This window comes from Topomyia yanbarensis, chromosome 2 (genome assembly GCF_030247195.1).
Source record: "Topomyia yanbarensis strain Yona2022 chromosome 2, ASM3024719v1, whole genome shotgun sequence".
NCBI classification, from domain to species: domain Eukaryota; kingdom Metazoa; phylum Arthropoda; class Insecta; order Diptera; family Culicidae; genus Topomyia; species Topomyia yanbarensis.
The window spans coordinates 318,739,344-318,767,164 of record NC_080671.1 but is presented as its reverse complement, the minus strand read 5'-3'; the positions used below and the strand labels follow the sequence as shown (position 1 = coordinate 318,767,164).

General features: G+C 37.7%; 1 protein-coding gene across 1 annotated transcript in view; it reads left to right on the top strand.

Annotated features, from left to right (window-relative positions):
* LOC131680551 (uncharacterized) overlaps nucleotides 1–27,821 on the top strand; it is a 186,944-nt gene that overhangs the window by 42,225 nt on the left and 116,898 nt on the right. The gene's annotated exons all lie outside the window — the stretch shown is intronic.

The window sequence follows — 27,821 nt, the reverse complement described above, 5'->3', positions numbered from 1 at the left end:
TGTGAGTGTTATTTCTACCAGATGTAGCACTGATATTGGATTTGAATCGTATTGCACGAAGAATCATCGAATGCGATCATAAAGTTGTGTTTACTATTTAGTTCTTCATCATTGTCTCCTTTTAACAGAATTCATTTGTAGTGATCGGTAAAGCATCATTCTCGTAAGTCAGTTAGTCAGCAGATGTTCGAGCACCGAGTTAACCCTATTTACGGAGGTTGGGAATTGAATCGATGTCGGCTTCCAACAATGAAATGCGCTCACATGGGATGGATCATTGTATTAATCTGAAATTATTAAGCTCGTTACCAATCGGCTGGGAAATATAAGGTTAATTTTCAATAATCCAAAATCTTTCAAAATATACCATAAACACTTCTTTTATAGTTGTTTGCAATACTACAATGCGTATAACAAAAACTCTTTTAGCTATAGTATGGTCAATAATTCCAAATAAAGTTATGAAAAAATCTGTAAATGAAATAAATTGGAGGTATTAGGTACATAAAATATGTACTTGAAATATTCTTTAGTATTTTTACTACAGGGTTAATTTTATTATATATGGTAATGACGTAATTCACTTGTGTTCATTGAGTACAGGATGTTTCATCTTTATTGGTTTCAAAACATCATTTTTTGGAATTGAGAGTGCGAATGTTTTTAAAAATAAATAAAAAACTGAAATCGAAATATCGAAGTTCGGACGCCGAGGACAGAAAAATAGGAAGGACTGTAATACAATACTAAATCTTCCAACTATTTTATTCTATCGGAAGTCCTCCAAGGCGCAACAGTTGATCAATCAAAAAAAAAATTTACGCTGAATATGTTCTTGGTGGGAACCACAAAGGTCGAAAAATAATGAAATTAAAAAAAATATTATGTGACATAGGCGCATTGTTCAAATGTGCATAAAAATTTGCCGACGCAACACCTCGATTGCAGCAAGCTGCTATACAAGTGTGAGAAAGGTGGCAAAGGTGTGCTGAACGAAACGTTGTCTTTGGAGTTATTGACAACAACCAAGAATTGTTTTAGATTGTCTAGAATTGTCTGTTTTTTTTAAATGGTCTAAAATTATCGATAAATTTTTATACTTTCCTAAAAGTCATCCATTGTTCTTTGATTGTTCTTTCACGTGTGTTACGAAATAACTTTTTGAAGGCTTGCTCTCGAACAACAATTCCTATCCCGCCTCAAATTTACTATGACACTAATAGTAAAAACTGTTATTTTTACTGGTGAAAGTGTTGAAACCTCTAATTCTTACATTTACATATTTTTAGTAGTTATCATAGCAACCCAATAAATAACGCGTTTAGCCGACGCTGTTTAATTCTAGTAACAGACACTTAAGAGAAACTGAAAAGAAACCTGTCGCGTACCGTACTCCAAAATAACAACATAAAAAATCGCACGCGTATATTGATTCAATTTCAGTTATCCAAAATTATGATACAGTGAATAAATAATAATGAAATATTCCATTTTATTGCAAACTCATTTTCAGATTTCTAAAAAATGGTGAAGCTGAAAATTGTTATTTTTGTTCGCAGTTTGAACACTTTTCGAATGAATACAATATAACCAACATTCAACATAGAGCTAAAGTTGTATACTTCCTAAATCGGCAATTTACGAATAAATACATCAAACGATACATATTCCAAACTCTCGGTAGCCGGCTACCCAGAGAAAGCAATATATGATAACGCTTCTGGTACATTTACTAGCACCTCTCATCTTTCCGTGATACATGAGGCATGTTTCGGACTAATATATTTTCCTTGCGCAAAAGATCTACATTCGGACGTGGCAGCAGTCTGTATTCACCAATATGCAGGGTTCCACACGAACCATTTTGTAATCTCAATAGGTTTTGGTTAATAAAGGGGGAGAAACCACGAGCGATCTACCTGACCAATTGGATACTATTAATGAGTAGCATTGTGACAATCCAGAATAATCTACGGTGATATCTGAAGGGCTTTTGGACATTTGTTAAGGCTCTACTGAGAACACCTCAAGAAGCGGCCAAACGAAAAAAGCAGCTTTTTATATCGTTGGAAAAATCTTCATGATAATGAATCAATGTCTTCGGGACATTGGTACTGTGGATTGATTTTCATGTAGATTTTTGCAACGATGTAAGAAAAAACTGCTTTTTTCGTTTTCCAAGATGGCAGCTTTTCCAAGATTTCTTAGTTCAACCTTAACTCGAAACGAAGGCAAAGTGGACGCCCGTTATGGGTGTTTTTAAACGTCGAACTACGATTACGGTGGCTAAATGTTTACTGTTTGCCAGATACTTTTCAAGTTTTTTGTCAATTGATTGACCCATAATCGAACTTGAAAATCTTGCTCGGTACGTAATGCTGGCGCTGTGGATATGGATACGATTTATTGACTATGAAAAATCCTTCTGCAACCAAGCCATTCGATACTCCAGGTCACATTTTAATACCTACATTTGCACTGGAAAGAAATTACGATACTTTTAATAACCGCATTGGCAGGCAGTTTTCTGCGTTTTGGAAATGATCGGTAATGTTTACAATATTTAGAAAGGGTGATAAATGCAATTACCGCGGAATCAGTTCTAGGAGTTGAATCAAAACTGTTTGAATAACTTATCATCTAGGAGCACAGCCGTAGTGTGTGGTTGGCCAGGTTGGCCCTCGCCAGGAGCGCCAACCTTAGGTGGTCCCTAAAATCTTGATCTGCTTTATAAAATAAGTGAGGTTATGTCATAAAATAAGTCAGGATAGGAGTATCGTTCCCAGGAATACACAAAGTTACAGTTTGAAAGTCGAACAGAAAAAGTAAGTCAAAGCAGAAAAACAAAAGGCGCATAACTGAGACTATACAAAAGGCGTCAGAAGACTACGCTATGGTCCTGTTAGTCTAGAATAAACAACGAAAAAGACAAACACTTCAAATTTGAAACAAAAATTGCACAAATTATTGCAAACTTTTTTCGCACGTTTTTTTCAGTTTCATAGGAACAAGGGGAACGGAAATGTGGTCATGGGCACTAAAGCAGGCCACCTTTTCAAAGCTGTAGCAAAGATCGTAGAATTCATCCCGTGCCATAAAAATTGAAGTCTCATCGATGCCGGGAGGAGTTACGTAATATCATAAAGTTGCCGATTCCTAACCTAGGTCCAACCAATCCTGCACTAAGTTGAATAAGTTGAATATCTGGATGACATGTCACATGAGATTTTTCGTGTTCCTGGAAGCGTTGGAAACTCTTTGTTTCTTCTCAATTGTCTAGGACCAGGTGCTGTTTGCTTCGGATTTGAGCGTTCTTTTGTTGGTATATTTGGCGGCCCTTCAATAGAGAAAAAATATTATTACAAAGACCCATTTTTTGTAATTAGTGTAATACTGCATGCATGACGCGCGGTACAAACTTATGCAGACGACCCTTGGCGCTGAAGACGCAAATCAGTCTCGCCCGGTGCGATGGTCACTCAAAATTTTCGCCAACTTGAGCAAGGGGTTATTGAAACAGCCAATTTCGTCCTTCAGTAGATTCAGTTATGCCAACTTCAAATCGATAACTACACCATCGATCTCAACTTCGTGAGCGGGCATGTAAACGTGTTAGTTCTTCATGAATTCGAAGAACAATCTGAATTTGATGGTAAAGGAATAACGTGGTCATGTTGTGACGGTCCTTGGACTGGTAATTCAAACCGTACTCAACTCTCCATCAATCAGTTCCTAAAATGGACTCCTCAGTATACTTGATATACAGTAGAGTGTCAATATTAGTGGTCTTCCTGAAATTTCAAACCGGACACGCCTCAAAAGTTATGGTAAACAGTCCCCGCGCAACATTTGAGCGCAATCGAAAAACAATGTCATGAAGCGTCGAGATCTGGTGTAATGTTGGCAAAAATGCCTTTGTGGTACAAGGAAAATTCTTGAAATAAGATGGGACTTGAGTGTGGAAATTCAGCTTTTTTGTATGTTGTATGTTTTAGAAATCAATGAAATGTCGAAAACTTGTGTCAATTTTAAAAAGACCTTTTTATTAGATTTTTCTTCGAAAATCTCAGTTTAAAAATTAAAAATACCAGCGAGGTGACTTTCGTCAATTTTTTTTACGAGAGGATACAAGATCCGTTGTTCCATGCATTTCTAAGACCTTTAGCAAAGAAATTAAATTAAAAGCAGCGTTTTCAAACCCCAGTATCAACTCAAATCCTAAAGTTCCATAAAGGCTATCTTTAAAAATCAGGGTGGCAGTAGATTTGGACGTAAGCCATTTTGTATCAAAAATTCGAATTCAATCTTTGAATCTTCTAAGGGTTCTTTTGTGTTTTTTCACGGGTGAAAATTGTCTTAATTGTGTTCGATTGAGCTAAACTTTTGCAAAGATACTTATTTCGAGGTGCGTCTGGTTATTAAATTTGATGCTCACCTGTTTACCATACATGCCATTGGCACCCTAATGAACAGTCTTCTGAATAGATGCTCCCTTCGTCGCCGTCAAATGATTTCATAAATATACAGTAAATGATGGCCTTTAGTACACCGGATTCTGTTTTTGCACGCACTTTTTGTACGGATTTTTTTGCACGGTTTTGCAAAAAAACACAATTTTTATGTATAAAATACCTATTTCGATATACCAGTTCAATGATACCACTATCCTGTGAAAAAAACCGTGCGAAAAAATCCGATAATGATAAACCGTGCAAAAAAAAAAATCCGTGTTATTTCGAGAAACCGTACAAAAAATCCGTGTTATTTCGAGAAACCATGCAAAAAACCAGCAGAGAAATTCAGAGACGGATGTTGGCGGGAAATCGTGCCTACTTTGGACTCCGGAGGACGCTCCAATCGAACAAAATTCGCCGCCGCACGAAGTTGATTATCTACAAGACGCTGGTTAGACCGGTGGTCCTCTACGGCCACGAGACCTGGACTATGCTCGTGGAGGACCAACGCGTCTTTGGAGTTTTCGAACGAAAGGTGTTGCGTACCATCTATGGTGGCGTGTAGATGGAAGACGGAACGTGGCGCAGGCAAATGAACCATGAGATGCATCAGCTGCTGGAAGAACCATCCATCGCGCATACCGCAAAAGTAGGACGTTGTGAGCTGGACACGTCGTAAGAATGTCGGACGACGACCCGGTGAAGATGGTTCTTGAGGGCGTACACAGCGTACACAGCGAGCACGGTGGATCGACCAGACAGAGGACGACCTGCGGACCCTTCGAAGACTGCGAGGTTGGCGACAAGCATTAGATGGAATTTAAACTAGCATCTTAATGTTTCTATATTTTTGACATAAATACTTCCTGATAGAGGTTCGAATAAATCTTTTCTTACCCTGTTAGCCACAAATCAGGGTATCAACACGTCGCTGTTTAGAATCTTATGTATTAGATATTGAGTTTTAGGAATAAGTTGATTTTCAGTTCGAACACTGCAGTCTAGTTCGAAACAAAGAGTCCAGTTTGTTTCAAAATTCTGAAATACCTCCTGCGTCAAACTCAAGTGACGATACTTTTCAAATAGGCAAGCATTCCTCTAGTCAGTCACCATACATCCTATCAAGTGAAGATATAAATCTCGGCATCACAAGTGCTAGCACATTGTTCTTTCTGTCGCTCTAATCATCACTGTAATTATTAGCTCCATATCAGATTTTAATTCCCAGTACACATTGCAGTGCCTGCCAAAACTTACAAGCTTAATTGAAGAACAAGACCAGTCGTTAGTCGTTAGTCGGCTGGGGAAATCAATAAAGCAGAGATTTAACAGCTGTCTATCGGTCAATTATCTCTGTCGACAATATGATGTAGATCGTTGCTTTGTTGGCTACTGTCGTGATAGGAAAGCTTCGGTTTTCTGGCTCGCTTGGGTAGCAGTCTGGGTGGCGGTGACGAGTCTGGTCGGGTCAACATGTTTCGAATAATTGATGATCCACAGAGAGAGAGGAAAGAAAAACTTGCCAAATAGCCAGCTCGGCGGGAAAGAACCACTCACACTACGGTTGCGGCGGCAAGTAGACTTAGGCAGTACCTATGCACAGATTGACCGGCCGGAGTGAGAGGATGTCCCGTAATTTCCACATCATTTGGAGATGCTTTGTATGCAGTTTTGATCCACCGTCACTTGCACTTAATATATGAAGAGCCCGAATAGAGCTGCCGTTGGTTACGGACGGTCTGAGTTGTACTGCAGAAAACGGGTTCATAGGGCCAGATTTTAGAGTATTATCATCAAGGGGGCGTACGGTGCAGCATCAGGGGATCATCATTATCCATCTATTGACATGCAATGGACGACTTATAATAGAGAGACAAAAGTCTCTTAATGTGTTTCGATCTGATACATCCCCGTGCCTCAGTAGGACCCTTTCAGTGCACAGCCATACACATTCTACAATACAAGAGCGGGACGATAAACTGGCACAGAAACTACATTCACTGGTGTCGACCTGGACTCTGTCCATCAGAAGGATGCGTTTGACACGTTCCGATGTAGACTGCACATTGTGCTTCTTGGTTTTACAGATAGTATGCACCAGTTCACTTCACCAGAGCTCGCGCGTTTGGCAATTACGTCGATATTCTGAACCAAAACATGTTGGCACTAGTCACTGCAGCGACCAGCAGGCGGCTTGCTTGGGACACTGCTAATGCGTTGCCTGCCATCGGGGTCTGGTTTGAAAGCATGTCCGACTACGGAAAGAGCAATTTATATACAATCTCGATAAGTGTGATGCTCGAATGTGACGGTGGGGGTCTGCAATAGAGTGAATATTGGAGTCGATTCGATCTGTATCGAACCGTTACCCGTTTGGAACCTTGCCTAAATGCACTCTATTTTTGGAGTAACCATATTTTTAAGAGTGTGGAAAGAAAAATGCATTGCGTATATTAGTTTGTTCGGCATTTGAGCATGCACTAATAGCGTTTCCGTTTTGATTGGTGCTACACCGGTGTAGCGTTAAAAAGAAATAAACTAAACTGATTATACCCAAGTTTGATGGGGGCAATCACCGACTACATCAGTGTAGTAGAATATCGAAAACTAATATGTCATATGTTGCCATTTTTAAAAAGTCTCAAAACTCCATCCATCCATTCAAATTAATTGAATTTCAACCTGTACACTTCTATGGGAAAAGTTGTTGAATGAAGATTATTAATAATAATGCAACTTCAGCCTGACTTAATTTAAGCCAAATATTTTCACTTGCAGACTACCCAGCACTTCAATACCAGATACAAGGTTAGTTTTCCTTTTGGGTAAATCCTATTTTTTTATTACTAATTATCCGCATATGCTAGGTTCTATTCTCCTTGTCAATTCTTTATTTTCCATACGTCACTAGAAGGAAGGAAGAAATGTTTCCTGTATTTACTGTTAACCATTGCGTTTAAAAACATAAGAGCCGTGTAACAGCAAAAAATTAACATGCATTTGCTGATTATTCTGCGTTGCAATAAAATTGACATCCTAAATGAATGCTTATTATTTCATTAATATCATGTTTATATTGCTTATCAAACATATTATCTTAACTACTTCAGAGTAGTAAAGAACCGGGCCGCGCCAAGGGCCATGTATGAATTAGCTATCTCCGAATGACGCAATAAAATCATAACAAATCCAAAAACACAAAACAAACATAATCAACTGATTGGCTTGTCAACCGTCATTCTATGTTAGACCTTCCTCCACCCTTCCCCCCAACGATCCGTTGAACGTCAATAAAAATAAAGATGCTAATCTTCTTATCAGGAGCAAACAGTTATTGAATCATAATTGCCACCTCTCACCACTTGTAACATGCTACGCGCGCGGTGCCTATTCGTGCCTGGCAATCATTATTATTCGCCCCGCTCCACCCACGCCAAATTACCACAAAGTATTATATTACATTTAATTAGAAAGCGTCCTGCAATCACTAAGCAAACAAGCACAGCGACGACACACAGCCAGTTCGCCGGCAAGAGCGTATTTAGTGCCATATTGCGAATACGCGAACGCACGAGTCGTACGTGCATGTGTGATTAGAGAAATGCGATCTGACAAGCGTACTCCTATTACATCTAATTATCACAGCACAAGTGATTTTTTTTTAGTCGAGCACGGCGAACGGCGTAAATCGGAGTGAGCTGGATTACTGTAGTGGGTGAACTGTTTGCTTGGTCGGGGCAAAGGGAAAGAGTCGGCTAATTTTTGGTGCAAGCCACAGATGGTTACGTGAGCAGCGTGAGGAATGCAAGATTTCCGTAGGTGATTTGTGAATTTTGCGCTATCAAATGGAGCCCGGGAATATTCAATCTGTGCACGTTCGCTTGGTTTAGCGATGGTAGCGTGACTGCAAGTGCTCATACGCAGCAACCTTATAACCATAACAGCCATCGGGAAGCACATATGGTGAGCAGGATTAATTATTATGTTGTGTTGATGATTATTCTAATTTTCATTGTGTGTGACTTGAACGTTGTTTGTTTTGTTGCGAGCTGAAGTCTCTTCACATCGTTCTGTCTAAAATCATGAATTCCTTCGCTGAGCTTGTAACTCTGTTACTGATCGGGACTAGCTGAAATTGCACAGAGAATTGATAGATGATAATACCTGGGAGTAACAAATTATCCTTCAATGTTTTCCCAAGTTTTATATTGATATGCAATGCCTGAACGTAAATAGCATCAAGAAAGGAATGGAATGTTAGTCCGACACACGTACGATACTACTGCACAATTTACAAGAGTTGCAAGTAAGTGTTAGTAGGGATAGGAATTCAATTGAAAATTTTGCTAAAATTAGCGGGCGATTTGAGATTTTAGGAACCTTTGGGCGTCAAGCCATCAAAAATACGTTTTAGGAACAGTGAAAAAGTTTCTAGAAAACTATCTTTATGCAAATATTACTCTGCAGTAGGCAGACTACCGAAAGAAAGAGCTACAAATAATCACTAAAAATAATCAAGCGCTGTAAAAAAATTGAGGCTTCAACTAAAAGGCTATTCACGACGAATATATGATATATTTTGAGCGGCCCAAAATACGCATCAACTTTTTTGAAATGATTCATTTGTATAACGGACAAACTAGCGATTTCACATGCGCATCACTTACATATTATTTTTCCAGCAAGTGGAAAGAGAAGCAAGCAGATTTATTTCGAATAGATAAGAAGAATGATGAGAATTGAATTACTAATGCAGAAGGAGATGGCATTTAATCACGGTCTTAGCAAATATTACTTTATTTTGACTATCGCCTACGTTTCAAAGGGCCTTCATCTTAGGGCAAAAAACGGTTACAATAATTAAAAATGTCTCTTGACTGTCGAGCTTATTTGTAAATGATAAGCCAAAAAATATCCTTTACAAAAAAGGTTACAATAATATCAACCGTTTTGTGCCATGACGATGAAGGCCTTTAAAATGTAGGGGATAGACAAAATAAAATAGCATTTGCTAAAATCGTGACCAAGTACCATCTCCTTCTGTTGAAAATGTTGTTCTTCCAGTTAGTTACTAATTTTGTAGAAAAAAATATTAAAATCTTAAAGATGCATATCAACTATGTCAGAAACTGTCTATAGCACGAGATCGAGTAAATTAAATTAATTTCACCAGCGTTGTAGCGATTACACGTCAAAGCAGCCGATAAAAAACTTAATTGGTAGAAGGAAGCATTGCTAGGATCGATACGCGAATATTTTATAAGGCGGTCGAGTAAGAAAAATACCCTGGCCCTTGTCCTGAACAACGGTTAGGACAAGAATCTGTTAGTAGATCGTACAAGAGTGTCTTTCAGCTGGTTGTAGAATGTTGTCTTACTTGTTAGTTATTTATAAAGGTTCTACATTTCAAATTAATATAGTTTAAAAAACGAACATTATTGCGATCGTTAACTATAGCTGCTTGCTGTTGCGCGTTATCTTTCTCGGGGCGAATCGTTTTTGCCATTATTCACTTTACCGTATGCAGCTTTTTGGTTGATCTGCCTTCCCTCTCCCTCACTCTCGCGTACGTCCATGTCGTTGCCGCTAGAGCAGATTTGGTTTTCACTGTTGGTTGGTTTGTGCTTTTGATGATTATCTTTTAACCGGCTGCTTGTAGTGTGGCAGCCGAGGGCTGTTTGTCAGTATGTGTTGTTTTCTTATTTGCCTTCTGCTGCCCAATTTTTTGTTTCAATTACAAAAGCTATTGTAGATTGTTTTTGTAGCGAGAAAACCGTAAAATATATTTCCAGCTCACGGAAGCTACGAATCTTTCATTTAGCCCTCAAAAATGCCCAACACTGCCATTTGACGAGTCAAGATTTTATTGCTTATAACTTTTATTTCCACGTCAATAACAACCGAAAAATATTTTTTATATTCTCCAATAAACATTTTTTAACTAAATTACTCTACCATACACAAAACAGTTTTTTTCTCGTTTTCCTCAAATTTTCACTTTTCAAGGATGAATGAATTCTACATAGTGATTTCAAAATGCAAACAATGTATTTGTATGGGGACGGGCATAGCGTAGTTGGTAAATCGATTGCCTTGTATGCAGCTCACCTGGGTTTGAATCCCAACCCCGCACATAGGGTTAGAGATTTTTTTCTTAAGAGATTTTTCTAGCCCGAAGAGGCGAATGACCTTAAGGTTTTAATTTAGAATTTTTTTTAGAATTTAGAGTTCTAATTAAGGTTTAAACCTTCAATTAAAAAAAAATGTATTTGTATGATTGGAGGGAATGTTGTGAAGAGATTTACTTAGTGGTGACAACATATTATCGTGTTTTGAATATTCTATAGCGATTTGTTCGTAACCCGCCAAAAGACGGGGTTGGGCTGCAGATGGTAAGTTTTAACGCATATCTTACCGTAGTGTGACGTCTAGTTGCAGAACGGGCATGCGAGCGTCTGCTCAGGGTATGTGCATTGGCTCGACAAATACTATTTTCCAGCACAGTATTTTCGAGTCCCTGTTGGTGTTCCAAAATCAATTTGTTTGCTCCCTTTTTTATGGAAATTAGTATGGGAAATATTACTTTTTTGCAACTCCACAAGTTCAGATCACTATTTCTGAAACTGAAAAACCCTATATGATGAATCCTATATGATATTCCATCCGTAGTACTGAAATGGTATTCCATCCGTAGTACTTCTATCCGTAGTACTGAAAAACTGCTCAAATAGTATTCTCGTACCTTTAGCAATACTCTTCAATACCTCTCTACAGTCAGGAACTCTCCTCGTTTCGTGGAAAAAACCGTATATCTTTCCTGTCTTCAAAAATGGGATTAAATCCGATATTTTTAATTACCGCGGAATTAGGTGCGGTATCTACGCTGTTTGAGTTAATAGTTCTCGATTATATCGCCCATAATTGCTCGAATTACATATCAGAAACTCAACACGGCTTTATGCCTAATCGATCAACTTCCACGAATCTAGTATCGTGCACTTCTTTTATTTTGAAATCATTACAAGTACTTCAACAGGTCGACTCTATCTACACCGATTTTACCGCAGCCTTCGACAAAATTAACCATCAAATAACGGTAGCGAAATTGAATAGGCTCGGTTTCAGTGGTTCTTTCCTGAATTGCTTTCAGTCATATTGGAGAGGTCGCGAAACGACAGTAAAAATTGGAGACCATACTACATCTTCTTTCGTAGTCAGCTCTGGTGTTCCTCAGAGTAGTCATCTAGGACCCTTCATATTTATGCTCTATCTTAATGACTTAAACATTGCAATAGACTGTTTGAAGCTATCTTTTGCTGATGACTTCAAACTATACCACCCAGTTAAAAACCTTGAAGATGCAGAATTCCTACAGAAACAGTTAGATTTGTTTTCAAATTGGTGTAAGATAAAGAGAATGGTATTAAATGCTTCAAAGTGTTCAGTTATCTATTTCACCCGCAAATGCTCATTAATTACACAAGACTACGAAATTTCGCAAACTGTTCTCAAGCGAGAAACTTCTGTGAAGGACTTAGGGACCATCCATAAATGACGTAGCATTTTTTGAGTAATTTTTAACACCCCCCTCCCCCATCGTAGCATTTCGTCACAAACCACTAAATACCCCCCCCCCCGGGTAATTACGTAGCTTGACGGTAACTCTCTCCCCCCTGTCTCCGCAAATTTTTTTTTTAAAATGAAAAACTATGTTAGTTATTCCCCTTTAAAAAAGCTACGTAGCCTGACATTACCCCCTACCCCCCCGTCGTCACACATCATCACAAAATGCCAAACTCCCCCTCCCCCATATAAGGCTACGTCATTTATGGATGATCCCTTAGGAGTTATTTTAGATCCCAAACTCAGTTTTAAGGATCATATAGAATATGTTATTTCCAAGGCCTCAAAGCTTTTAGGATTCATTTTTCGCGTTACTAAACATTTCGTCGATGTCCATTGCTTAAAGGCGCTGTATTGTGCCTTAGTTCGCTCTACTCTCGAATATGCTGCTGTTTTTTGGTCACCTCATTACCAAATTGACATCCAGCGCATAGGAGCTATTCAGCGTAATTTTGTTCGCTTTGCTCTTCGTAATTTACCTTGGAGAGACCCGCTAAACCTCCCAAGCTATCATGATCACTGTCTACTTATCAAACTCGATCTACTGTCAGTTCGTCAAGATGTTTCCAAAGCAGTTTTCATTGCTGATCTAGTTCAATCAAGAATTGACTGCCCAGCTCTCCTTCAGCATGTGGATTTTGACATCCGCCGTCGTAGTCTTAGATCTCATAAACTTTTGCGAATCCTCCGTGCCAGAACCAATTACGCCTACAATGAACCATTCACCGGTATGTGTCGTCTATTTAATCGTTGTTCCAATGTTTTCGATTATCACCTGTCTCGCGATGTCTTAAAGCGATTCATTCGACGATCCTTGTATTAGTAGCATTAGTTTAAACAATAGTTTTTAGTGATTTATTATGTTTATGTTAATGATAATTTGTTTAGTTATGTGTTATATTTATTGAAATGTATCATTTGGATATTTGTCATCTGTTGGTACAAAAGAATAGGAGGTTTTATGCTTTTTGGAGAGCGAGTTTGAATGAAGCTCAGCTCCGGGAGGCTTTTCCCTGCTCCCAAAATAAATAAATAAATAAATATATATAGTGTGTACAAAATGTGGTTACCAACTTTGCTGAAAACTGTAACTTGCTAGGATTTTTTTTTATAAAAGTGGTGTTATGGTTTTAAGGTAGAAGAGTTAAAGTAATCGTAAAAATATATTGTTTCTGTCAACACTGCAAACGTACCATCAACATCTACGTTTAAGTCCTAAATATCTCAGAATATGTTTATCGCAACGACTTGATGTATTCGACAAAATTGATTCCAGAATGATTTTTTGAATCAACTGAATTTAGTTGGGAAGTCATGAAAATGATTTAATTCGTCTAACAGTGAGATTGAACCATTCATTGGTTCACATTTTTATTGCATTTGGTCAATTAATTGCCATTGGCTGATGATGGATACAAGCCACGTAAATAAGCAGTCATTTGTTGGAATTTCGATCAGAAAGGGTTTTCTTTGTCAGTATGAGTTATTGAAGTTTGCCTTAGAATTATTAGCCTGTGAATTATTTCAGGTTTTTTCTTAGAAATAATTTGAAATGTTATTTTAATCGCATTACATTTACATCTCGCAGAATCATTCCAAACGAACGTTTGATCATTAAAAGGTTAATACAATGTTTTTGGTGACACTAGAAATGTTGCCCAATTGGATTTCAAATAAATAACAGTTTATTTATGAGACTTGTATCACCAGACCTTGGCAATTGATTGAGAAAATGCCAACAACACATGTGAAAGAGGGTTTCAGAAAGGTTAAATCTTACTGTCAGGTAAATTAATCGGTTTTCTAACTTCTCTACTACGTTTTGACGGCGCCGGTGGTTGACTGGTAAGCGTGACCGCCACTCATTCCAGTTGGCCTGGGTTTAATTCCAGCCGAGGTCGTTGAGATTTTTCTGAGGTGAAAAAATCTGTGATCACGTCTTCCTTCGGAAGGGAAGTAAAGCCGGTGGTCCCCGGTCCATGAAATTGGTGGATCGATATCTAGTCCAGGTAGTGGAGTCACCTCTCTGGCATCGGTAAAGAAGATGTATATGCAACTTCTATACTCTACTAACAAAAAATCCTCCTCCCGTGATAATTTTGGAGTGCGCAGTAGTATATACGGCCTCTAGCAAAAGCAGGTATCGGACTAACAATTCCTTCCCTTTCCTTCCGCGATCTACGTTCGGGCCTTGCCGGCGTCGGTATTGATCAGAAACACTTTAGGATTACCAGGAGTTTCACATTGAAAGATGTTTCGCTAATCCCAAGCATAATTATCTACTGATTCCCTGTGCAACTTCAGCTAGTCCAGATCGATAACGGAGTAGCAACCAGGGGTGGTCGCACAAGCTCAAGCTCTAACTTCTGTACTACGTTTAGTTGATGCGCAGAGCCAATCTGATTTTTTTATGATTCCAGTTCTCTGCTATGAGAATGTTCTTTGACATTTAGGATTGAAACGTAGGTGTTGGGGGCTCATTTGCCGTATTTACAGATGCGATCACTTTGAGAATACTGGGAAATAAGTTTCTCCAGGTGTCATTCGTAACGGATTCCACTTCTCCGTATTTCGACCTGATTTTATAATGTACTCGGAGTTGGTGTGCGGTGCCAAATCATGTAGGCGAGTTCCAGTAATATCCTTGTACATATATAAGGGGATCTTGGTTTCATTATTGTCGTCGTCGACATCGTATTGCATGTTATTCATCACATCGGTTAGCATATTGAACGTTATCAGTACCACATTTTTTGTGTGATGTAGTTGAAGGTGAGTGAGTATCGTAAGATCACGGTTGGGTAATGAAGTTTTTTCTTTACTGGCGTGTAATACTAACAACGTGGTTATTTGTTCGTTTGCTTTGCTGTGAACGAGCGATGTGTTTTAGCTTCTTGTATGTGTGAGGTTAGGGGCTAGAGTGAATATTGAATTGTTATTGAACGGATAAACGAGGATAGAAGGCACAATAAATATCAATTCTTCAAAAGGGCTAATGAGATTTCTGTAAGCAAACTTATTTCGCTCATTATTCCGCTGTCAAGTTGAATTTCATGAGAGATGCACATGAATCAACATCTTTAGGGGCCTGTGAGGACACTTGATCCTTGGGGATATTTGATTCCCTGGCCATATCTCCTAATCTATACGCATAAGGTTATCACAATATAAAAAGAAAATGAAGTATTTGGTCGATGGCGTATTTTGTAATTGAAATTCGTATTTCATTTAAAAGTTATGAGAAAAAACAAAAGTGGGATCAAGCGTACCCACTCGCCCCTGCCCTTGGTAGAATCAATTTCAAATGTGTTCTGTGTTGAAATTATAACAAATTAATCAAGTAATCAGCAAAACAAAAGTTTGTTTGCAAATCTTATTAGCCCTATTCAAAAGTTGATATGGAAAGATAGTAAGAATTGGGGTTCATGGACAAGTTCTGCATCCACCAACGCTCAACGCTGTGCGATAAGCTGTTTGAAAGCTGAGAACGGTAATGCCGTTAGGAATCGCGATTATCTGGGTGGGAGAAGAAATGACTAGTTGGCAAGCCTCGTATGCTCTACCTACAAGAAGAAATATAAACTCGAGGTTTACCGATTCGAGGCATAATAAATCTCAATAACATGTTCTGTTTAACAGACTGCGTCCGTTGGTTGCATCTTTTGTCAGCGAACGCAAACGCAAGTTTCGAGGACGACAATCAACTGTATCACTTGTGGCATTTGAAAACGGTATGAGTCGCGAGATAAAAAAGGCCATATGCATAAGAAGACATACGATCGCACGCATTGATTCCTCGATTCATTCTTAACCATATCTTGAATAAAAATGAGCTAAATTTCGACTGCTTTGATCAAGATAAGTTTAAACTGAAAAAAGATTCTAAGTAAAAAGCTTTCTTCTTAAAATTGCTTTGTTTTGACATTTTTGACATATGACCCAAAGGCATCCATAGCCCAAAATGTATGTAGGTGGTAATGTATGACATTCCATCAATTATTAATAAATCTTGTAATTTTTATCTTGCCTAAACTGCCCAGAATCGCATATTTGTCCCATTTTTAATGGGATTTCCTATCTTTATGGGACTGATTTGCGATCATAGACAGTAAATCAGTAAAAAAAATATTATCAAATCTTCGAAAACATACACAAATAAAAATAAAGTAACACTAAGATAATGAGAGTACTCTTCATAAAGAGTGATAGATCAATATTTGGACACTCAAGAATGCATATAAATTGACCAAATAAACAAATATATCGTATTTTATTGTTCTTTTCAAAGATCAATTTGTACTCATTACAGAAATTTTTTGATGTTAAGCTTCTGGTTGGCCGAATCCGATTGGCTGCGCCTTTCGTTTAAAGTTGGCTGTCATATTTTGTGCAGCCACCTCGTTCACCTTCCTTCCAATATTTTTTTCAAGTCTTTTTCAGATTCCGCCCAACACGATTGAGCTCGATGGCCCAACATTTCTCGATTTTTCTATGACAGTGGGGTGCCAAATCCACCCAAAACAATATGGAACAATCGTCTAGCTTTAGGAAAAGCGGACGTTTTTCCACAGACATTCGTTTAAGGATATTTCCTAGTTAACGGATCCAGATGCAATAAAAATATTGCTTTTCAAGCCACAGGTACAGGTAGCATGCCAAAACAAATATTCGTCGCTAGTTTGATATGCTTGAAAATGTCTGCCTCCTTTCTCCTTCCGGACGTCGTATGAAACTCGTAATCAGGAAGCTATTTGAAATCTGCCTGGATGTAGGTTTTGTCGTCCATTATCACGCGAACACACTTTCTTAGCACCGGTGTGTACAGTTTCCGGGCTTTGAACATTTTGTTTTGTTTATCGTTGCGATTTGAAGTCACTACTATCACATAAATCCACAGTCAGTTTGTTTGCGACTCGGACGAAGTGGTCGAAGAGGAAATTGAAGCCACTGGACACTCTTTTTTGTCGCCGTTGCGGCTTCCGACTCTCGATTGCCTCCCGATCTAGGTTCCCTGTCTGTGAATGAGCATTCCCAGAAAATTTTGATTATGTTGGTGAGAGATAATTTGTGTATTTCAAACGATTTCGTTAATTCAGCGCGCGAGTAGTTCGAAATTGCGATGCGTTGCTCCTTTTGGATGGATGCCGTTTTAATAACTGAAGAGCAAACGTCAAAATCAAAATAGAGGCAACATTCTGCTCGCACATATTCACAAAATGAGAGTTGTACAAGTTTTTAAAAATTCACGATTAAAATAAATGCGATTATACGATGACAATGCAATAATTTCCAAGAAAATATTTGTTCGTAGAAATTGTTCTTATGCAAAATACTTCGTCTTATACTAAAATGAAATTGGCGATTAATCCGTCAACAAATAAGTATGACAAACCTACTTATCCAACAAATAACTTGGGAATTATTTCCGACGTGATGCCTTAGCATAGAACAAGAGAATAAAACAATTCGTTTTTCCTGTTTTCAGCAGCAACGATAATATGTTGAAGTACGACAATGTTTGTTTGAATTGCAATAAAACTGCATCATGTACAGCTGCGTATTTTCTATATATGAACTCCCATTTATTGATTTTTGAACAACACTGTTACAAACATAATTCATTGCCAGAAAATCAATACATTAAACTGTGCTGAACCACGTTTTCTCTTCCAGCGAACATTGTGAAGATTGTAGCCATGTCATATTCATTTCGTTCACAGGATGCTACCCGCAGTTACAAAAAACCAGACATCGCACACATATGATACACGAAAAACGCCATCATGAAGGGCCGACAAAGTTGCGAATCAACAAGACCCCCTGGCCCCCCTCAGGAAGATAAATATAGAGGCTCATCATTATGCTCGTTTATGATTTTCAATTTAGATTTGATGAGTGTAAACGAACGTTTCGCCAGGCTTTTAATACGGAACAATGTGTGCTTTATTTGTGGTAGCAGAAGAACCGGAAGCTACAAGCCAGCGCCGTCAGTCGGTGGCTTGGACATGGGAGGCGTTATCCCTGTCTGCCTCGGTGGCCACCTCCGCACCATTCCGGATGTGGTCCGGAATAATATATTCTCCAGCAAAAAGGTTCATTTTTCCATTCACACACTAACACAGAGCTAGAGCAGCGGGGTGGCTTTCGCATCGTCTCATAAATATACATAAAATACCAGCAAAATTTAGTCTGATGCTGTCTCGCTTTCTCCATTCTTAACGTTTCCACTTTTGTTTTGGAGCATGGCGGTTGCTCTGTTGCTGTGCGATGATGATGCTCCATAATCATCCAATCACGAAGTATTCAAAAATCCATCTACAGACGTTTATGTTCTAGTATTATAAACACACTTGCTACACCCAGACATGCACGCGGGACAGGCGCAGACTCCGGGCACCTACACACTCGGAAAACTGCGGGCATGGTTCAGTCGAGAGGCGGAATGAGACAAAGTGGAGACAATTTATGCTGCTTATTTTCCTATACATATGTATCCTGGATGGGGCGGTGTAAATGAGGTTTTTGATAGTTCGTTTTTTCTGTTAGAACATGTGGAAAAACAGCTTTACCATTATAATTAATAATGTACGTTCCAACTGCTGTCTGGAGTGGATTGTGTAGAATGGAGGTGTAATTTTGTTCAGTAGAATATTGATAGTTTGAGCTGGATTGTCTAAATATTGGAAAATGATTTTTATTGCTGTAGGCATTTCGTCTCAGCGAAGTCGCTTCTAATAAACTTTTAAAGGGTTCTGTCGATATTAGCTATGTTCAATACACATTTTTGTTGATTAAACTCTGCAATATTTAGCACAAAATCATAAATTGGAAGCATTTAATTAACAAAAGTGACGCAGGGTATTCTCGTAGCAGGGTATTCTAAGATACTTTTAAAATATGATTTTAGCGAGTTACTCTTTTTTCTGGTTGGGAAATTTTGCGTGTCTATTTTTTCGTTTCTTGCAGGTTTTATTGCGCATACCACATTCTCATTGATTCTTGGTCTCCAAAACCTGCAAGCGCTTCCATTTTGGACACTTGATATAAAATAATATTTTACAATTAGGTACTACTGTATAGGATCACCTACAGCCCCTATGTGGACCTTACACGAAATGTTAAAGTACGTTTTATGGTCCATTTCATGTTTAACTGTGGTCAAGATAGGACTTACTCTCAATTTCTGTATTATGCCATTTTTGCGGTCTTACGAAAGATTGTTCGCATAATCTTGTGAGATCTTAAATTTTCCTGACATAAGACATCCTATTATATATCCACTAATTGAATTCAAGAAACTTCCAAATGACCAAACAAAAGTCACCAGGCGTCCATACGAAAATATTAAGATGTATGAGATAGTAGGTACATGGCGAGCTAGTGTATGTAAAGTTTTATGTACGGTTGAATATGGGTCACTAAATTGGCTCGCGGTTATATGGAAAAACTTCAAAATGATTTAAACTAGCGGGCACAGTACTTTTTGAGTTCCTTTTGTGGTCCCATATGCCCGTGCAAAATTTGGTAGCGGTTTATTAAAACCTTTATTAACAACTTTGTCGAAGACGGTAATTAGTTACGTGTTTGCAAAAAATTGTTATAACGATTTTTAAACTTATGGTTCAATCCAAATGCAGAAATTGATTATTGATCCAACACTGCACCACCGACATCGACATTTAAAACTTATATAAATGAGAATATAGTCATCGCAGAGACTTGATACCTTTGAAATGTTCAGAATGAATTACTGAATAACATAGATTTAGCCAGAAAATGAAAAGAAGAGGGGAGGGGCTTGTGCTCCACAGTCCCCCTTTTAAGATTGTTTTGTATTAGACAAAGAATTATTACGTGCTTGTGAATGTGAACGACTGAACTTTCTTAATATTTAGATTTTGATTTTAATTGATTTTTATAGAGTCTACAATCGAGTCAAGTGAACAGCAACTAGCTCTCTCTCTCGATCTAGTGTGTATTGTCGTGAATACAAAATAAAATATTGTATTTATTCTCGCCATCATGAGTAACGTTGATAAAAAGCTCTACTCCAATCAAACTCTGTGGTCGTGGAGTTAAATGGAAGAATACCTGCTGAAAGTAAAAATGGAACTTGCGGAATGTTTGATCATCTTCACAATGCAGTATTGATAACATTCAACACGTTAGCCCAAGCCGAGCCTTTCGTTTTGCAGAGCAACTTGAAACACGCGTTTGAAAATGGTAACGTTGGGAAGGTATTCAGTAAGCAAAATTTGAATTTTTTGAGAGCCAATGAAGAAATATAGAAGGAAAGATTCAAAAAGCTTATATTTTCGTCTTCACTTACATTTTTTTCAAGACGAAAACAAAAAATGGCGCCCGTGGTGACGTTCTGTCTAAGGTTAGCTGCGCGTGGAATTTCAAAACTGTTTAGGGAAGAGTGGGTACACTTGATCCCACTTTTGTTTTTTCTCATAACTTTTCAATAAAATAAAAATTTAAATTGAGAAATTCGCCATTTTGTAGTCAATTTGAATTGTAAGAGCTATTAATAATATGTAAATCCGAATACTATGCCCTGTCAGTAATATGAACTATATGAATCGCTTATGACTTTGCGCCACAAGTAGCTCATATGAAAATTATAAGTTTGTCTTATGGTTTAACGAGGAAAATGGCCATCAAATTACTTACAGATTTCATAAGAAATACTTATGAAATTCCTGGGACATTCTTATGACGTTTATACAAATATGATTATATTAATCATAACATTAAAATATAAATTTAAAAGAGAATTATTATGAGATTCGTGTATGTGATATATGCACCTGATTGGAAAAACAAATAAGAAAACATTTTTTATTCATTTCTACACATGTTTAATTAGTTGAAAATAAATATAACCAACCTAATATTTAGAAGGCTCCAGTTAAAAATAAAATCACCTGTTATGATGCTAGATGTTTCATCGAAATTGGCTAAACACCTACGATTGAAACTTCTGCCATTTCACTACATTGAAGAGATGCTGCAAAATAATAACATAAATAATTGGAGCAATAATCAATAAACAAAAAATAACTTACATTTATTTTCTACTAATTGGAAGCAGAGCACCAGACTAAAACTAAATCCAACAATGTTGTCACTTGTCTGGACCAAACAAACAGAGCACACTAGGACTAATAGGAACGAAAGTGAAGCTAACCACCTAGCCTGACAAAATAACTAATAAGAGTACCTTTTTAGATGCACGACAAACTCTAATACCAGTAGAAAGTGAAGCCAGATATTAAGATAAGTGATTATTTCTATTCCTATACATTTCAGAAGTGTGTATGAGAGTTAATGATAGGAATCAAGAGTAACCAGTGTTACAGGGATCCAAAGTTTCGGTGGTATGAGGTAAACGAAATTTACTTTTTTTTGTATAAGTTGTGTAACTATTCATTCAAAAAACGTATTTTCTATACAAGAGCCCTTATAAAGTCATTGTAGTTGAAAATATTCATAAATTGTAAAAAGTTCTTCGAGATGAATTTTAACCCATATATTTAAAAATATATTACAACTTTCCAAAACAAATGCAATACATTTGATTTGTTTTTTAAACATCATAAGCTACCAAATATGTTATTTTCTTTTTATATTGTTATAACTTTTTCTGCTTAGATTATGCTATATTGCAGAGGAATCAAACATCCCCAAGGATCAAGTGTCCTCATTCTCCCCTACAGTCTGCTGCCTTAGGATCGATCTGAAACACATAAGGCTTCGAAATAAACTAAATTTATTGGATTACGTGACCTAACAACGGTTAAAAAACTTCTAAATTGACGTAATGGTGCGATCTCAAACTTTGAGCCCTTTTCCCAATTTAAGGCTTCACTTATTTGTAGGTCATTCCTCCGATGAAAAAGGGTTTCTTTCGAAACGACAAAAGATGAAGTCTTTAAATTGAACCGTGTTGAAATGATATTGTGCGCAGTTTTGAAAAAAATATGTTTTGAGATGAACGCCATTAAAGTTGTGAAAACACTTTTGATTGATTATTCGTGGTTGAATATTTTGTAACAATTACATGGAATTATGAGTTTTGGGCATTGCTGATTACGAATCTGAAATCAGTTTTTCGAAATTCAAAATGGCCGCCCAATATGGCGGACCCCCACTAAAAATAAGTAATATTGCAGCCAAAATCGAGAAAAAATCGTTTGATTTATAAACACGAATTCCAGTTAATATGCATCAAAATCAAAAAAATAAAAATGGCGATTCCAATATCGCGGACTAAACTTTAACCTTCCGGCAGTCGCGCTAGTGCACTGAGTGCACGCTGCTCCGAAAAGCTAGCGAAATCGTCTTAGAGCATCAGCGGCTGCTCGTTATGCGCGACTTCCGGAAGGTTAACAATTTTGACTAAAAACATTCGTTTTTCGCTGTTTTCTGTGGTTATATGATAATTACGATTTGTCTGCGATGCGTCTACAGATCAAGCCGTAAAATAAGTTCTCGAAACCTGTACACATGTACAGTGCAATGCGAGGTCTTCTGCGAATGTGTTAGTAAAAGCCCCGTAGCTTGCTGAAACGTACAAAACTTGCTCTAAACAAATCACTGAGACTCCCTGTTTCTCTGTACATGGGCATTGAAGAAAGCAGACTATCGAGTGCTCGGAAAAGAATTTGCGGCGGCTCGGTGTCACAGTAGAAAATGGTGGATGACGAATGAACCACAACCTGCACTAAAGTACTGAAAATGTTTGCGTTTATTATGACATCGGACTGACGGTTGATAAAACACGGCAGACTACCAGTACCTGAACACGTCGTTCGAATGCCGGAAGAGAGACTAGTTGAAGCTATGCTCAGTAGATAAACTATAAGCTGTCGTCGGGTTTGGGGCACACCCCGTACTCACAGGAAACCGAGGAAGACGCGCGTGCGGCTTGTAACCTGGGAATCTTTAATGACCTGAAAATGATAAAACATTCGAGTTTAAGCGCTTCGAAAACTCAAATAGGGATCCACAATTTTCGCCCTATCATAGGAGCCAATGCGTTATACAAAGATGACAGACGCGGCTCTAACCAATGGCAATGGTATTAATAGGTTCATTACTATATCTTCAATTCTATAAGGTCGAAAGTAGTTTACATAAAGAAGGTACTTGTCAAAGACTTCCAAAAAAAAAAACAATTTCAGGAGCAGTGTTACCAATTACCATATTTTTCATTTTACCATTATATGTCCAACAAAATACGAACACCTTTAACGGGCCGATAGGGTACTCACAAGAATGAAATGTTCATATCTATAGTAATTTATAACAGATTTGTGCATTTTTGGATGTTTTAGATTTAGAAACTCGTTCAGTTTTGGACACTGATGGAAAGAACCAGATAGTTCATCTAGGTCCCTGAAATCCGTAGGCATGTTCTAGAACTGGGATTCTATTTGAGATTTTCAATAGAATCCTGGCATTATATGGATAAACATTCGAGGGATTGTTTCAGAAGTTCCTTTCGACATGGTCACTGACTGCCTCACGGGAACCTTGTGTTCAGTTCTTTTGCCTTGGCGGTGACGCATTAACTGCGTTGTCCTCTGCAATTTGAAGGGGTCACTCCGTCTGCCTTTTCTCGCGGTGTCGTTCACGTCTATGTCGTGATCGGTACTGCTTTCATGCTGTTCATCGTCGGAAGTTCTAATGTGTTTCTTGTTCTTACGAGTCACTGTTGTAAATCCATTTGCATCGTCATTTTATTCTTTATTGGTGGTGTTGGTTGTTGGTTTGGAGGAATTTGCCATAATCGTCGTTACTTCGCTCTTGATTATGGCAGTTGGTCTGGTTGGTACTGGATACGATCGTTAGTGTTTGTTATTGCCCGATTCGTAGCAGCCTCTACGCAAGGTTTACCATGGTGTAGTGGCTGATTACAGAATTGGCACGTAAGAATCTATCTTGTGTGTGTGACCAATGTTCGTTGACTATTTGTAATGCCTTGGGTTCATTTGAAAGGGATATTCTGGTAAGAAGGGAGTTTGTCGGATGCACACGAACGCCGTATCGGAGACTCGGGAAGAAGTTCCTCCAAGATTCTTTTTTAACGGTATTAACTTTTGCGTATTTTGATATGTGCTGTTTGGTAACGTCAGTAGTAGTACGCGATGCAAGGTCATGTAGTTTTTCTTCAATTATGTCGTCATCTATATATGCTGGGATGCTGTATAAAATGTCATTTCACTCGACGACGTGTATTAAGTTCTTCTACGAAGCGAATGTCAACAAAGTCAACAGCAACATAATTGTGATTTTACTTGTGCTAATAGACAGTGCGGCGCACCGGTAGATTTGATTGCGTGCCCTGCCTATAGCAACGGAACGACTTTTAGCTTCTGAACTGAGTAAGAGGAGAAACCAGACTCAATATTTTGTAATTTTGATTATATCTACTGTCATTAACAAACAGAATTCTATGTTCGGAAGTCTTTTAAATAGAGTTAAAATCAGATTATTCTCCTTTCTCATTTTTTTGCTATTGTAATGACGTGTGTGTACGACTAGTATAAAGCTACTGTCTACTGAAACAGTTCAAAATATGATTTTTTTTTCGATCACTGAATAACAAATTGAGTATTTTGAACCATTCTTTATTTGTACAGATAATTACTAAATGCATCGATAATTCCTAGCTCAGAAATATTCAGAAGTAAAGAAATGTTTATTATTACGATAAAACACGAAGCTGTCTTTGCGTTGCTAGAGTATATGAGTGTTACTAGATTAATAAAATTGGGCTATTATTATACAATTCAAACAATACCAACGTTTTCTTTGTACAACGGAAGTTCGAATTATTACCTAAATTAGGTGGAAAGTTGTTTTAGTATTGATATATTTAAATATTCAGGAAGATTTTCCTCGTTGCAATTATTATTTTACTATTTCATTTGATCAAATAATGGACAAATAGGTTTTTGTCAAAGATCTCAAATATAATGTGCCAGCATTAGTAATTTTCTGAAAAATCATTCTTTTGTTACCGGCCAGCTCAGGTGTAAAAAATACGAACAGTGTTTATCGATTGCTGACAACTATATTGTGTGTTCTTATTGTTTACCATTGCTTCGTAACGGAAGCGACGAGAAAGAGTCTTACATTTACTATTCTGTACCCATACACCCATATGCTGCCCATAAATTCCCGGAAACGCCCTAATTAATTATCACAGCCCATTCAAAACACTATAAAACAACCCATTAAACGTAGCTGAAACAACCATAAAAGAATTATCACTTTCACTGCAGCTTCTCGATCGGCATTTCCGGTACATCAGTCCAAGTCTTTACTTGACCAACGCATTGGCATCGTCAAAATGGCTCGTATATCTTGACCATAAACGTATAGAATAGCCAGCAAAAGTCAGTCTATTAATCTCCAACTAGGCGAGTGAAAGGATGAGTCGTAAAGCCACTCTAGTAAAAGTATCCTTAAAAACAGATCGACCAAAACTGCACAAAAATGTAGTAGCCTTCGGGGTAAATCAATATTCCGGTACCCCAATAAGCCGCACTGTGGATGCTTATGTTAGTAGTTCCCCGGTGTGACTACCGGTCGAGGGCAGTAAAAATTAATTTTATTGCGTCGAGAATGTGTGCTTACTTCGTGGCATATGTGAAATGGGACACCGAAAGATGAAGGACTTTTACTACCTCGCCCGCTTGCAACCCTTATCGCAGACGGATCAATCGCTACCTTCTATTCTTTTTTCCGATGGCAGTCAAATATTTATCGTGCTCATTATTTTAATTGTTATTATCGTTTTAATTGTTATTTTTGTTCGCAATGATTTACCGGCCCACCGGGGATGAAGAGGTGCGTACAATTCAACAATGAACAGTTAGTGCCAAGCGTCTAACGGCTAGAAGGGGTTTGCTAGCAGCTCTACCTTTCGGAGAATAAAATTAGCATACAAATTGCTGGTTAAACTGGTGGAAATATGAATAATTAATCCGGTTCTCGATGAACCAAATGAAATGGCGGCGCAAAAATTCGGATAAAATATGATAACCAATAAATTGTCGAGGGTACAGTGCGCCGCATGTGGTAAAGCAGATCATTGTACCAGCCTTACGAAAGTACAGAACTTCAACGACATCTTCGTGACTGGTTTGGCTCGTATAGATCACGATGGCCGTTAATTTTTCCAATGTTTGCGAGATGGATGGATGGGTTTAAAGTGTTCTTTTGTCATTCAATTTTAAAAAAAATGCCCTTATTAGATTACTTCTGGTAATTGGTTTCCCAGTGTTTAAATACAGCAAAAACCAAATGTTTTGTTCTTTCTTGAGTATGTACAAAAACTATGCTACATCAAGTCACGTCAAGTGGGCCCCGAAATTTCTACTAAATCATCGATTTTCATGAAAAATATTTAGGGGACATAGAGTGTAACTTTTAGTATGAATATTTTGTTTAAAACTGCTTTTTTGTTTAAATTATGGGATTACTTGCAGCACTGTCACTAGATTCAGAAATGATGACTTATCCTCCTATGTCGCCACGTTTTGTTTTACTAACAATTTATCTAACATCTAGAAGTTTGCAATTTGAAATTATATTGGATGGACGTAGGCTCCTACAATGTTCCGAATTTACAGTACTGGTACACACAACTTCAATATACTAAAATACATCGCGTAAGACATCTAAGTGTAATTACAAAATTTAATTACACTATTTTTAAGTTCAGATTTTAAGATTTTAAACTTAAAATAAGTGTTCTAGGTATGAAAATAAATTAATAGTTTTACAAATTAATAATTTCACATTACTGGACATAGCAGTGGTATGTAGTTTCACATATATCTAAAGACTCGTATAGCTTGTATTAAAATTGTACAAGACACAGTTGAGTAGCTAGCGTTTCGAAATACGATCTTCATGACGTATGGGGGTTTAGTTTACAACGTATTTTATATCATAAGAGTCCTTTTCTTGCAGGACTTCACGTAAGACTAGAGCTTAGCTTAGCATAGAAACATAAATAGCGTTTTCATTTTTTGGTGCTAGCTTAGTCCTATCACTAAGTTAGTGTCGGATTCTGATGAGACGAAGTCGAATCGCAAATTCCGTAACTAATTTATCATAAGAGTGTTATTTTCTGTATGACTAATATTTCACGCTGTATTTCATATCAATTGTTTAATGACTTATAACTTTACTGAGCCATTGTTATTAGAAGCCTTTTAGATTGGTTAAACACAGCTCTAACAAAAGTTCTAAGGTTCGCAGTACCGACCCATTTTGACGAGAACGGGTACTGCGTCACTGAAGCCCCCAGTACCGGTAGTGCCGGTAAAGTATTGGAGTATTTTTTTCAAAAGATTCGAGAAACGCTTCAAAGTGTAATTGAATGTTCAAACTGATCTCTCATTGCAGCAGAAGGTATTTTTCGACACCTTCTTTTATTTCGAGATCTTGGCCACTTTGAATTCAATAACTGCTAAGCGGTGCGACTTCAACAGATAGTAAATGTAAGAAACCCTATTATCAACAGTAAAACGAAGCGAGAATGTACATACGTGTACGTTGGTGGCATTACCTCTCGGCATTATCGCTTTGCTGTAAATTGGTTTCAACTTTTCTGCATACCAAAGCTCCTAATTTCCTGTAAACTATGGAGTTTTGCTGACTTTTCCGATCACCAAAAATTACGAATCGCTCCACTCGAAGCAGTTCACCAACTCTAAAATT